General features: G+C 30.0%; 1 protein-coding gene across 1 annotated transcript in view; it reads left to right on the forward strand.

Annotated features, from left to right (window-relative positions):
• LOC143914132 (neurotrimin-like) overlaps positions 1–13,947 on the forward strand; it is a 199,100-nt gene that overhangs the window by 85,050 nt on the left and 100,103 nt on the right. The window lies entirely within an intron of this gene.

Consider the following 13,947-nt stretch of genomic DNA (forward strand, 5'->3'; position numbering starts at 1 on the left):
AAACATTGTCCATCGACATTATCCATACAATTTAAACATAACTTTGATGCAGTACTGCGGACTAACTATACCGGTCACCAGACCAACTTTTACTATTTTTTATGAAAAGCTATTCCTACTTTACTAATTTATTAAAAAATATTATTTTTCAACGAATAATCTCAGATTTATGGCAATTCTCCAGGTGGTACTTTTTCATATAGCGGCTATTGATAATATGAACCCTTCCGAATAGACTAAGTTACATGTCAAAATCTTTGTTTTTCTGCGATTGTTGCGCCCTCTGCCCCGAGGACGTCAATACTTTCCTTTTATTTTAGGGGTGCGGCGGATTTAACAAGCCCCTAAAATATTCATAAGCAATCAGTTGAAGTAGCTTACCTCGTACCAGAATGTAACGTAACATTTGTTTGAGAATTCTTATGTACTCTCTCTCTTACCCTTGTGAGATACGCAAGGTTTGAGACTATATGATAAAAAGTACGCACATGTCCTCTCTGAGGTTTTATTTTTACCTTTTTCTAGACTTTGTGTGTATGTATTTTTTTTCGGTCTTCTTACTATGTGCTCCTCATCGTCGTGGAAGTGTTTAAAGCGACTGGTGTGCTATTTATGAATTTATGATTTTTAAATTACATTCAGAATGTAAGCAGTGTGTATTGAATGGCGGAGGGGACTGTGCGAGTAGTCTCCTTGGGGAGTTAATTTATTTTAAGGGTACGTTGTTGGCTTTTCGCGATGAAAAATGGAATTTGTTGAAAATTTTAGGTGTAGGCTTTGTAGGATTTTTTTTTTGATCAGTGTACGTTTTACTTGTATACATACATAAGTAATGTACAATGTATGGTTTCATATGTAATGTATCATCGTACAATTATGTGAAATAATATATTATAATTTTTATATTGAGATTATTAGAATCTTAGAGTATTTTTTCACACAACTTAAAAGTATTAATAAATAATAAATGGTTTTTTCTAATATAAATTATATGCATTAAATATTTATACTTCAAAGTCATTAAAAAAATGTATTATGTTGTAAAAGAAACATAATAAAAGTCTCCTTTAATTAAAACTTTATACGTATGCTAATTTGGAGAGAATTATGTTGTGTTTTTAGTTAAACATATTTGTGAAATGAGGCATTTATGCAGTAATTTATTCAATTTTATATCAAAGGCTTAAAAAGTTACATTCTATATAGCATTTTTATAACATTCAAAACTTTAAAAACACATTATCAACATTACGTTATCATTATATTTTGGGTCACTTATCATTTGGCTTAAATTCTTTAAGGCTTCATTGAATATAATTAAGAAAGTTTACACGAATAATGAAAATTTATTGCTTAAGTTTAAAATAAATTTAAATACAATGTAAAAATCTACAAGACTACACATCAAACTCTTAGAGCCAATATTTGGCTAAATTTAACAATCAACAGATATGATCCTTTTATATATAATCTTATACATACGTTTACATCAAAACACATATGGAAACGTATCATAATGACGTCACATTTTATTTTTCAATGCATTGAAAAATAGATAGGTTATTACTTACTCTAATGCAGTAAGAAACGAAGCTAAATCAATTCTCAATCGAAAGAAGCTTGATTTGAATACAATTATGAATAATCAACTCTTTTAAATTATTGCAATTTTGAAAAAACTGCTCTGATAATTATCTAGTGGATATATCAGCATTAAAAAGTGTGACAAATGTAATGGATATAGTGAAGAGAGTGGAGAAATTTAGCTGACAATGAGTGGTTAAAATAATGGATTAAATATGGTCAAAATAAGTGCTAGAATGGTACCCGATAGAATGTAAAAGAGTGAAAGGGAAGCTGCAAAGAAGATGGGTAAACGAAATAAAACAAATGTCTGGGATGAGTTGGATGAGAGTTTTGCAAAATAGAGACGAACAGAATAGTGTTGAAGAGTAGAGAGATTTTCTTTGTATTGACATCAACGATGATGATAATGATGACGATACTGAAAGGTAGATAGATTACCTTTGTATTTTAATCAAAAAGTAGCATACACATTCTTAAAGAAAGCAATTTATATAAAATTACAAATTTATATTACTCGCCTAATACAAAAACAATGGCTATGTAAGAAATCATTGTACGAAAAAGCGCTCGGAACATTTTAACCGCTGAACGTTCTATGGATTGTCATCTTTTTATTTTATTCCATTTTATTCCTCGGTCGCTTAAAAACGACGCTCTTTGTGACAGTTTTATTTTCGTAACAAGCTCTCGCGCTTTATACTGTTTGTATTGTAGCCTAAATATTGAATTCGCGACGATTTTCCTTTTGAAATTTTTGCGGTTTTATTCGAATTTTCATCTCCGTCGTTTTTCGCCCGGTATTATTTTAGCATAATCGCATTAAACGCTCTCGTTTCATCGACGCGTTTTCGTTTAACATTTGTACGCTTTTATTTCGACAATCATTTCGGCGGGGAAAATTTTAACGCAATATTATATTACCTGCGACGCGAAAATCCAGCGATCTACGAGAGAAATTTCATGCAAATTGGCAACAAAATGCACAGGTGTATTTTTCCGATGAATAAACTATGTAGACCGTTGTACAAATTTGACCTTCAAATCAGCCGTACGCATTCTATTTATAAAATAACACAAATGCTTTTAAATTAACAAAAATTTGCGTGAAAATTCTATATGCAAACATCTACATGTGGATATTAGTCAACCAAGCAATAAACATTTATTGTATTTCTAAGCATAAACATACATATATATGTATGTATGTGAATATAAATTCGAAATATTCCCCACAGCTAAGTACATATTATGCATGAAATGTCATTTCATATGCATAATATGTACCTACTTAGCTGTGAGAAATATTTCCAATTTACATATATTTGTTTAAGTGTTAATGAAGCGTCTATTAAAATTGATCATTGTCTCATGATATTTGTTATTCAATCAGTTGGCTAAAAAAAACATGTATGCATGTATATATTTATTGACATGTATGTATATGTATAAACTATGTACATATAAATTTATATGTACATATACATACATGTTTATTAATGTGATATTTTCAGTTGAATTCAAATATTGTAATAGAAGTTGTTTTGAGAGATGTTGAAGGTGAATAAAATATTTTCAAATTAAACTTCAGTTGATATATTTAGAAATTGTAAGAACTTTTATATAAAAGTTGAAAATGTCGATTTTTTTTACATGGAATTATTTCATTATTCTAAATGGAATATGATACTATCGAATCAATTTATTTTAATAAAAAAAAATTCAAATGAGGAGTACCTGATTGCAATACATACCTAACAGCTCATAACAGCTACATATACATAGATTTAACGCATTGTGTAAAAAGATTAATGTTAAAAAAGTGAAGACAGTATTAGTTATATGCTATTCGGATTCTGAACATAATATGAGAGTGAAACTAATAAAAACTTGTAAAAAATAAGCAATATTTTGTCCATAATGGTGCTCTTATTCAAAACTAATTGCTAGCAGTAGTTTTCGTTATTGGTTAGAAATAGCAAGTTGATGAAAAATTTGTGCATTTTCGTCAAACTGTATATAATAGGTTAGTTTATTCCCACTTATTTTCTGCTGGCCATACCTTGGATTTGTGCTCCAGGTCAATTGCTTCCTATCAGAATTTGCCAATTTATCTGATTTTCATTGAAAAGGTTCCAAAAAACTGGCAACCTTACCCATTATCTCGCAAAATCACGAATTTTGCTGAATTGTATAAATTGCTGCAGATTTACAAATTTGACCATAGGTATCTCTGTGTATATTAATTGATATATATTTACGTACTTTATATAATACTAAATATATGCGTATCAAATTTACAATGTTTCTGGCCAGGAAGGCGCATTTTGGTTACCTGTTAGTCCTTCCTGGTATAAATTAAATAAATAAATAAAATATGTAATCCATATATAATATGTATGTTTAAGCAGTATAAATTTCAGCGAAATTTAAATATGATTTAAATGGCTTATGTATTTATAAATATTTTATTTTATTTTATTCTAAACAGACCATTGTGGCATAACAGGAATTCCTAAAGCACCACAATGGCCAAAAAATATAACACAAACAAAACAAAATAACAATTAAACATAAATTAATACATAACGAAAATAATATACTCATCAATTATACGTAAAAAAAATACATTTGAACATAAACATAAATACATCCATACATAAACATAAAAAATAGCATTTAATAATAATAGATAAAGTAAAAATATCAAATAAAATATAGCATAAGGAATGCCTTGCACCTACAGCCAGTTTCAATAAATATGTAAGAAACAACTACAAATACAAAACATCCCTGTAAGGCCCAAATGGAAGAGAGTTAATCAAAATTTCACTCATAAATCACAATCAATCATGAAAACAATGATGAGCGCAGACTACCAGATAAATGGGTTAGAGTAATTTCCGACAATTTACGCTCACTAAGGTGGAAAATATCACATTCAGTCTCGGCAGCAACGATTTCATTAAGAAGTCGAATAGTCGTAAGCATATAATTAATTATATGCTTACAAGTACCTCCATGAGAAAATTTTCGAAATTAAATCTCTTCAAATTACATATTATTAGAATGGACGCAATTCTACATACAAAAAATTGAATCTTTCACATATACTATTCATCCCCTAAATACGCACACACTCTGGCGAATATTGGAGCTTAATGTGACAGATTCGATTCAATTCAGTTGCAATCGCGACCGAAATACGAATTGGCCAGTGGCGGAGCATCGGCACGTGGCGTGTGCGATTTTCCGCAGATCGGAAAATTCCGCCGCTTAATCGAATCGCTCGCTTTTCCGACGTGTTTGCGCGCTCGGCCGCACAAATCCGGCTTATGTATCCGCGCTCTGTATATTAATGGCGCGTAATTAACATTACAAACATTCGGTGCACCCTCACCCACCCCCTCTTGACCCAGTGGCAAACAATGAATAAAGGGTCGTTTTAACCTAATGGGCCCCCTTCTCTCTATGTTTGTATTTTTTGTGTTTTTATTGTGCGTGTTTTTTTGGCGTTTCGTCCTTCGAATCGCGAATTTTCCGAGAAGGACTCACTTCTCGGGTTCGTTAATGTCGGTCGACGTGAATTTTCCTCATTTTCAATTATTGGATTGTGTGTTTGCTGTGTCGTTTGGGTCGCTGGTGGGTTAAAATTAAATACAAAAAGCTCATATAATGTGTGTGTGTGTTATATGCTAAATTGAATATGCATATACATATGATAAGCATTGATTTTCTTTCACTTTTTATTATTTAGGCTGATTTTTAACTCCTGTGAATTTTGTGACATCTTAAACATACTCCAAACCACCTGACATTACTTTTAGTATCATTGTAATGAATCTTTCTTCTTTATTTGAATATTTGAAAAGGCATCATTATTTTGAAATCTTTATATTACGTCTGAGTAAGAGTGCTCCGATAAAGTATGCCAAATTTTATAGTCCTAAACTAAAAATTGTAGGTATGCATAGCGAAAAAATAAGGAAATATTTATTTTTATATACATAGAAGAAGAAATATAAATGTATTACATATATTTCCTTATTATTAATAAAGATTTGTTATTTAATTTCAATATCGAAATACATAGAAAAAAATCTTTGTGTTGGAAAATGTTTTTAAACCAAATTTTTTTGTATCATGTAAGAGATTTAGTTTAAAAAGCTTTGTAGGCTAAAGCCGTAATTTCATAGTTAATAACTTTGAGCTTTATATGATAATAATTCCAAAAACTTCACAGTTTTTTTACACACATACTTTTTAATAAGCTTATTTTTTTACACACATACTTTTTAATAAGCGTAAAAAACTAAATGTATGTAAGCTTATTGTAAATCATATTAACAATTAGATACAACATAACTTCTTATTGAATACTTATCTCGCAGACAAAACCCAGTGAAGAGATATACTTTTAGTCTTGAAATGTCAGATCTGACATATTTGGCCAAAAATCAATATATATATATATCGTGTATTATCTTACAAGAAGCTTCACGCCAAATTTGAAATTTATATATACATATGAGAGTTAAAACTATAAATATTTATATATTAGAGATAACGAGAACCTATAGAGCAAATTTTATAAAATATAGAGTGAATTATAGGCGTTTAAACAATTAAAATCTGATATGGCCATATCAAGGCGAACAGGTTGGAAGACACGGGACGAACGCTTGTTAAACGTCAGGAAGGTTTACGGGCCCCGTTTTTAAAACGCGTTATATACGATATTTTATCTCCAACGTAATGGCAGACGATACATTAACGTGTATTGATGACCAAAATGAGCAATATGGCAAAGTATGAAAACGATCGGATAAGAGATAAAATGACCACTGACACGAAAGCCATGTGAAACGTAAAGGAGGTATGTAAAAAATGACTACTAACACGAAAACCATGTTAAATGTAAAGGAGGGTTGTAAAAATGATCAAAACGTGATCAGGTACCTGATCAGTCAAAATTTTAAGTGGAATTTTCTCGCGATCAAACAATTTCATCTATTGATACTTCGTAAATATGTATGTATGTACATAATGTTACATTCCAAGGATCTTTAAGAAACTTTGATTAGGATGATGACGATTCAATCAAATTTTTTTATTTAAAGAATTATAGTTCAGTGAGAAAAATTAATTCTTATATAATATAATAAAATATACACTTTTAATTATCACTTATATATATTTGAATAATAATTTAATATTGGAACGATAAACTTAAGAGATACCTAGAACTGTTTAATTTCATGCAATGATTGTTAAAAGCTTATTATACTATAGCTGATTGAATTGATGTATTATTTCGTTAAACCAGACTGGTGTTAAGACAGACTGTTGTACTTCGGATACGGTTTATTCACTAAGTTTGATGATCTCAATGTTTATCTAATAGCGATTAGATTACCTTATCGCTTTTATGGTTTTATATTACCAATGTACGATTTGTGTATTTATTTTAAATTATATCAAGATACCTAATAATATATAGATGTAGATAAATTACGAAAGTAAAATTATGTATTTCGATTCGATTTTATTTTACATGCAAAGAAAGCATACGTTAAAAATACCATATAAAAATTTTATAAATCTTACGATTTATTTTTGAAAGGAAAACTTTTATATGCAAGTACGTAGAAAGTTACTTGAAAAAATGTGACGTTTCACGTGCAAAACTTTGATACTTTCACATTTCCGAGAACGTTGTTTCTCAATTAACGACATGCATACGAGTATATATTTACTTTTTTCAGTCCAAAATTTGAAACTTATTTTGCACGAAATAATAAAAAGATGATCACACTCGAAAACGGTGAAATAAGCACGCGGTTGGAACATCTCCGTTCGTGCGTTAAACTAAATTCAATTATGGATCACAACTTAGAACGTTCAATTTAACAAGCAAACACGATTCCATTTGCCGTTTATGTTGTTCGATAGTTTGACTGTCAATCGGCGAACACGTTCACTAATGCATAAGGGATTTTCCGGACAATTTCATCCGATTAACATTCGAACATTTGACTGAGCCGTCAGCTAATTAATAATCGCCAAAATTCTAATTAGACTAAAATATGTTGAGATTTATTTAGCAGATTTGCTGCTTTAGAAATGAACATTTATATGTCCATCGTCTTTGGAAATATATATATATATATATATATATATATATATATATATATATATATATATATATATATATATATATATATAAAATTGAATATCTGTTTGTCAGTCTCGTATAGGCTCCTAAACCACTGAACTGATTACGATGGAACTTTCAGGATTTGTTGTATGCATGTCCGGGAAGATTACTGTGAAAAACGGTAAAAAAAAACCTTAATAATAACACTGTTCGACTCGAAAAATGGTTCAGAGACGATATATGACTATTCTTATAGATCTTGGCCCATTAAACACGAATCTGGTAATAAAAAATGTTGGTTGGCTCGAGATTCGGAGATATATGTGTTTTTTAAATCGCACGATTTTTCTATATCTTGGTGTTGTTCGGTCGATGTCTCAAAATATGTCAATTTTCTGTTCAAAATAAATATTGGAATCTATAGTCGGGTATTTTATCTTATATTTATAGTACTTTTCAGCTTTCAAATCTCTCTAAGTAGTCGTCCAGTTCAAATCAAATGTCAATAGTACGTATTTTCACTTGGGATTTTTTCCCACTGTTAATACTATTTTATATTGAGTATTTTCTATTGAAACATATTTATTGGGATAGTATTCTAGCCAAACTATTTATTTTTTGTTTAAAGGGGTTATTTGGAAGTATTGCTGAATTTTAAATCGGTAAAATTGCGAGCAAAAATCTCGTACTATCTCGTATTTACAGGAATTTGAATTGAATTAACTAGGGATAATACATTAAATTGTCTTTATATGAGAATTAAATAAAATTCCACTTAGAAAAATCGATTTTAGCGACGCGAAAGTATGAAGCGCCATTGTGTAGTCAAGGAAATGTGTTGGCCACCACGTTAACAGGTTGGTTTATGACAACACGGTGTTGAAGAGACGTTACTCCACGGCGTTGAAACCCAACTATCACTTGAAATGGAAACAGGAACTGAACACATTTGCTTTGGGAAAATCATTAGAAAGTTATTTTACAAAATTTCATACATTTTTGGCATAACTTTTTAACAGCTAGTTAATTATTTATGTCAGTTTTTTCGTATCTCGACTGCCACTGATATCCACCCTCACAAAATACGCCAGAAATATAAATGGTGAGGTTCTGTAAAGTTTGATGAACGGTGGTTTGAGAGGGAGAGGAACAAAACAGGCTGTCCGGTTCACCTGTTCGGTAAGAGCTTCTGCAGTTAGCTCAGAACAAAGGAGTTTCCGGCACCACTCAACTATTTTATTGTTGTATCCATCCACGCAACAACTTCAACCGAAAAGAAGTACAGGCAGAGCGAAATAAAAGCGAGAGCAAAAATAGGACTCGTCATTAGGGAAAGCTTAGCCTCAAAATGAAAGCATGAAAAATAGCATACGAAATCGTTCAAAGGACAAAAACCACATGAAGCGATCGATGAAAGCTGTTCCGTGCGCAAGCTTCTCTTTGTAGGGTTCTTCATTCTTTAAATACATATGTCACAGTTGAAGTGTATCTTCCGGTTGTAATATATTTTGTCTATTTAGAATATATTCCAAATAACCTGGTACCAACTACCACTATTAACCAGCAGCGTGGTCTAGTGGTGAGTATTGAATTATTTCGTGCTTGATGTCACGGGTTCGATTCCCACTAGGAGTCTCGTTGTTGGCCAGACCTTGGTTTGTCGAGGTTTCTTATCAGAATTTGCCAATTTTTCTGATTTTCATTGAAACGGTTCCTGTAAAATTGGCTTCTCCTTCCCAATTTTCTGTTGCAAACCTTGATTTATTGTTATATCTCAGGTTTCGTCAGATTTCTCACCTTAGATGTCTCTGTGGTTTTTTATCGAATGTTAAATTTCGTATTATTACATTAAAAATGTTATTAATCGTATTTATACGATTTTTGTAATATCTGACCATAGATGTCAAGTATTGTTTCGATTTACATGTGTCTAGATGTCTCGTTAATTATAAGTTTTCAATGTCTTGTAATAAATTAGCCATAGTGACGACCTGGAACTAATCTGTAATATCATTATGGCGAAATTATAAAAAATAAATAAATTATAGTTGTGTAAATTAAACTGCTTGATGAATTGATTTGAATCTTTATCACATATGCATAATTATGTAGTATGATGCATTTAGACAATTTTATTTGTTAAACCGAAAGAACAAAATTCTTGAGTTTCGAAGTTTATGCATTTTTCTTAGAAACTTTTCTGTGCAATTTAAATCTGAAATGTTTAAGTTTTAACTTTATATTAATATGGTAACTTTAATAGATTTTCATCCGGTAGTGAGAGTTTACTCCTGTTCGGTTTTTTCCTGTTTTGTTTCGAACTTTTAAATGTATTCGTTCTTCTCGAAAAAATATTAGTAAAATCCTTTATATCAATGGCATGAAAGTAGCAAATTTATTGAAGCGGAATCTTCGAAAAGACAAAAATGTTGTAACCATCAGATTTTTCTGTTGAGTGTATCAAGTTGAAAAATTATAATTTGAATTTTTATGTTCTATCTCAAGGTTGATAAGGTTTAATTAAGACTTTTAAATTTTTAGTAATGGTTTTTTTATAAGCATATATTTTTAATTAGCGATATATGTATGTAATGTGATTAAAAATTGTGGAAAAATCATCAATGAAAATCTAGCATGTTTATGTGATCAATTGAATTTATTTTTCATTCTTACTGCACTATTTATTTTTACTATTATGTATAAAATATTCTTCAAATATATAGGAAAATTTGTGGATTAGTCACATATAAAATTTTTGAATTTGTTATGAACGTATGTATTTCAAATATTTATTCCATTGTCATGTTGATAAAGAGCAATGAATAAAAAAAATATACAAATTAACCCATTTTTCTTCCACAAGGTTGTGTATGTATTAACATATTTTTAATGAAATATAAATATATATGTACATATGTAACATTATTGTACTATAATGTTACATAGTAATATAATGGAAATCAAATAATCATTGCGACTCGAATGAGTATGTAACCACAACTTTCAATTATGCAATATTACAATTTCACCAAATCGTATTCAATTAAACCAAATCAAAGGTACGTATGTAATCACATACAAACATATACATACTCACAAAGTATAATGAGCAAATATGTAAACGAAACTGTACCGATCAATAATGATGAAAATATTATTATACCTATATAGTATATATACGTACATATTTACATTAAATACGTAGAAGTGAAAAAAGTGCAATCCTTTTACTACATAGTTCTAATCACGAGATAAAATACACCGAGATGACAGCCCGGATCGTTTGGTGACAAAATATCATAGTGAAATATTTATAATGTATAGGTTATTTTTATTTGCTTTCGTTGCGTTTATTTTCATACCGAAACAGGGGCATTTTCCTAAACAAAGCGCATCTCTTCATCTGAGCCCCACTCTACTTCCGGTCGCGATGGCATTTTCTCCGCGACGACGACGTCACTTCCGGCGCGAGCGACTTCCTGCCGTCCAGAGAAACACTATCAGCTCCTCTATAACTACATAGTCAGCGGGAAAATCGTGAAAAAGAAACACATTTCCGACAAAGCACGCGAAAATACAACCCTAAATAGACACCCTATATACGTATGTACATACAAACAAACTTACTCTAAATAGAAAAAGATTTTTTCCGTAATCAAATCTTATTTGCTTGGTTTCCGTTAAAGATTGGTTCATTTCAATATATTGTACATATTTAAAATATGCAAGATGGGCACCTCACATTGAGGCAGCGAAATGCAAGGCGATGCGGGGTATATCCTCAATATATTCAATATTTAATCGCCATAATTCTTTATCAACTCAAAATAAAATAAAATTATATCGCGCGCTCATATTACCATTATTAACCTATGCTTCACCTGTATGGAATAACGCCTCGAATACTAACCTTTCCAAGCTCCAAGTAATACAAAATAAATCCCTAAAAATAATTTATAATACACCCATATATACTAACTTGAAAAAATTGCATGCCATATATAATATTGTTACAGACATTACTAACAAACTAACTAGTAGATTCTATGACAGAATCACTAATAACAATACTAACACGCTTGTGAAGAGTCTCGGTGATTACGACAAAATGTCTTTACCCTTCAAGTATAAACACAGATTATCTAAACACAATCTGCTTTAGGTCATCGACTTTAGAGTCTTTAATTAATATTATGTATTAGATGTATTATGAACATTTATAAGGATTGTCAATAGGTTTTTGAGCTCTTTTTCCTATTATGCTGTAGATTAGCATTAGAATAATATAATACTATGATTACTAACCAAATTAAAATAAATTGTAAAATAGAAAATGATCAGTAGATCAGTAGCTATTAAAATAGATATAAGATGTATTGTGAACATAATTTCGTAATAATAAAAAGCATTTAAAAATCAAATATGTAATAATTAGTTCATAAATCTTTTACTAACATTTTTGTTTAAGGTTTCTGAATCTGAAATTGACTACCACGCTTTGAACACATTGTAATTTTTTAATTCTACAATGGACGACAATTTTTGAGACATTTTTTGCAAAGTAAATCTTGTAACTAAGGATAGTAACCACTGTAGATCTTTGTATATGTAAATATACATATAATCTAAAAGTCGATGTTTTGTGCGTTATAAAACCTTTAAATTATCTTCCCTTAGAATTTAACGATAATATCTTATATACATATATTGAAGCAGTTCTAAATTTTTACGAATCAATTAATTAAAAATCCTGTTTTAGTTCAAATAAATGAAACGATGTTTTAATTAAGATGGCTCATTAAGACAATAAAACAATTTATATTTCATTCTCAACTAATCATTCACTTAGCTTCTTTTGATTTCTATTGCATCTTATTGAATACGATTGTAGAATTCCATTATAACTGTACTATATTCATTATTGTCATTTATTTCATTCGTTGACTATCTTTTTTGATTTTTAAATGCTTTTTATTATTACGAAATTATGTTCACAATACATCTAATATCTATTATAATAGCGACTGATCTACTGATCATTTTCTATTTTACAATTTTAATTTAATGTGGTTAGTAATCATAGTAGTATTTTATTTTAATGTTAATGTACAGCATAATAGGAAAAAGAACTCAAAAACCTATTTAAATTTGACTATCTTTTGAAAATTGTCTAGATATTAAAAATTTTAAATTAATTCGTGTTAAAAACTTTTAAACCAGCAGCATAGATCAATGGTGATCATCTAATGCTTTCAATTGTGTGTTCATGGGTTCTATCCCGTATGTTATTGGCCAGGCTTTTAATATGTGACTCCAAGTTCGATCGTTTCCTATCAGTGTTTCGCAATTTATCTAATTTCATTGAAACGACTCCAGCAAAAATTCGAGTTATTCAGCATCTCGATTTTCATTGATTAGAAAATGTTGCAAAAATTTGACCATAGATGTCTCTATGGATGTTAACCGTATTACCATAGATGTCGTGTTTAATAAATGGGTTATTTGTTAGACGAGTGTGCATGATTGATTGAATAAATAAAATAAAACAAAAAAAATTAACTTTTGGGAACATAAATGACCATAAACACAAACGATAAATGTTTATGCCCTGAAAAAATTTTTTTGGGAGCATAGACGAACCTAAATAATCGTTCAAATACACAAATACTCCCACGAGTGATGGAAATAAATAATGGTTATGCATAAAAATGAGTTGGTAGTTATAAAAAAATTTGACAGAATGATCAAAAATATTTTTTACAAACTGCATGAAGGTAGCACTTTGTTAATTCTTAGAAATGAATGTAAATATTCAAAATTTAACTAAATGGAAACCTCCTTATTTTACATAAAGTAAATCAATTCAATGCTTATTTTTTATGATTCAATGTACATATATTAAAGAAAGTATTGTTCAAAATATAAATGGGTACGTTTTTGATGTTTTAAATGAATCATTATCTGTTCGAATTGAAAATTCACAAGCAATTTTCCATGATGATATTTTATTATCAATGTTGACTCTTATTGAAAAAAAAATGCCTTCAACGGATGACAAAGCATCTTATGAAAGCTAATTCGCAGAGACACGTCCGTATAACGTATAAGCGTAATGTAGAAGAGCTTTTTAAAATTTCGGTCGGGTCGCAAAGCTGCAAACAAACGAGCCGGCAGTCTCGTACAAACGACTCTCGTTTCGCGACAAT

The sequence above is a fragment of the Arctopsyche grandis genome, chromosome 7 (genome assembly GCF_051622035.1).
Source record: "Arctopsyche grandis isolate Sample6627 chromosome 7, ASM5162203v2, whole genome shotgun sequence".
Lineage (NCBI taxonomy): Eukaryota > Metazoa > Arthropoda > Insecta > Trichoptera > Hydropsychidae > Arctopsyche > Arctopsyche grandis.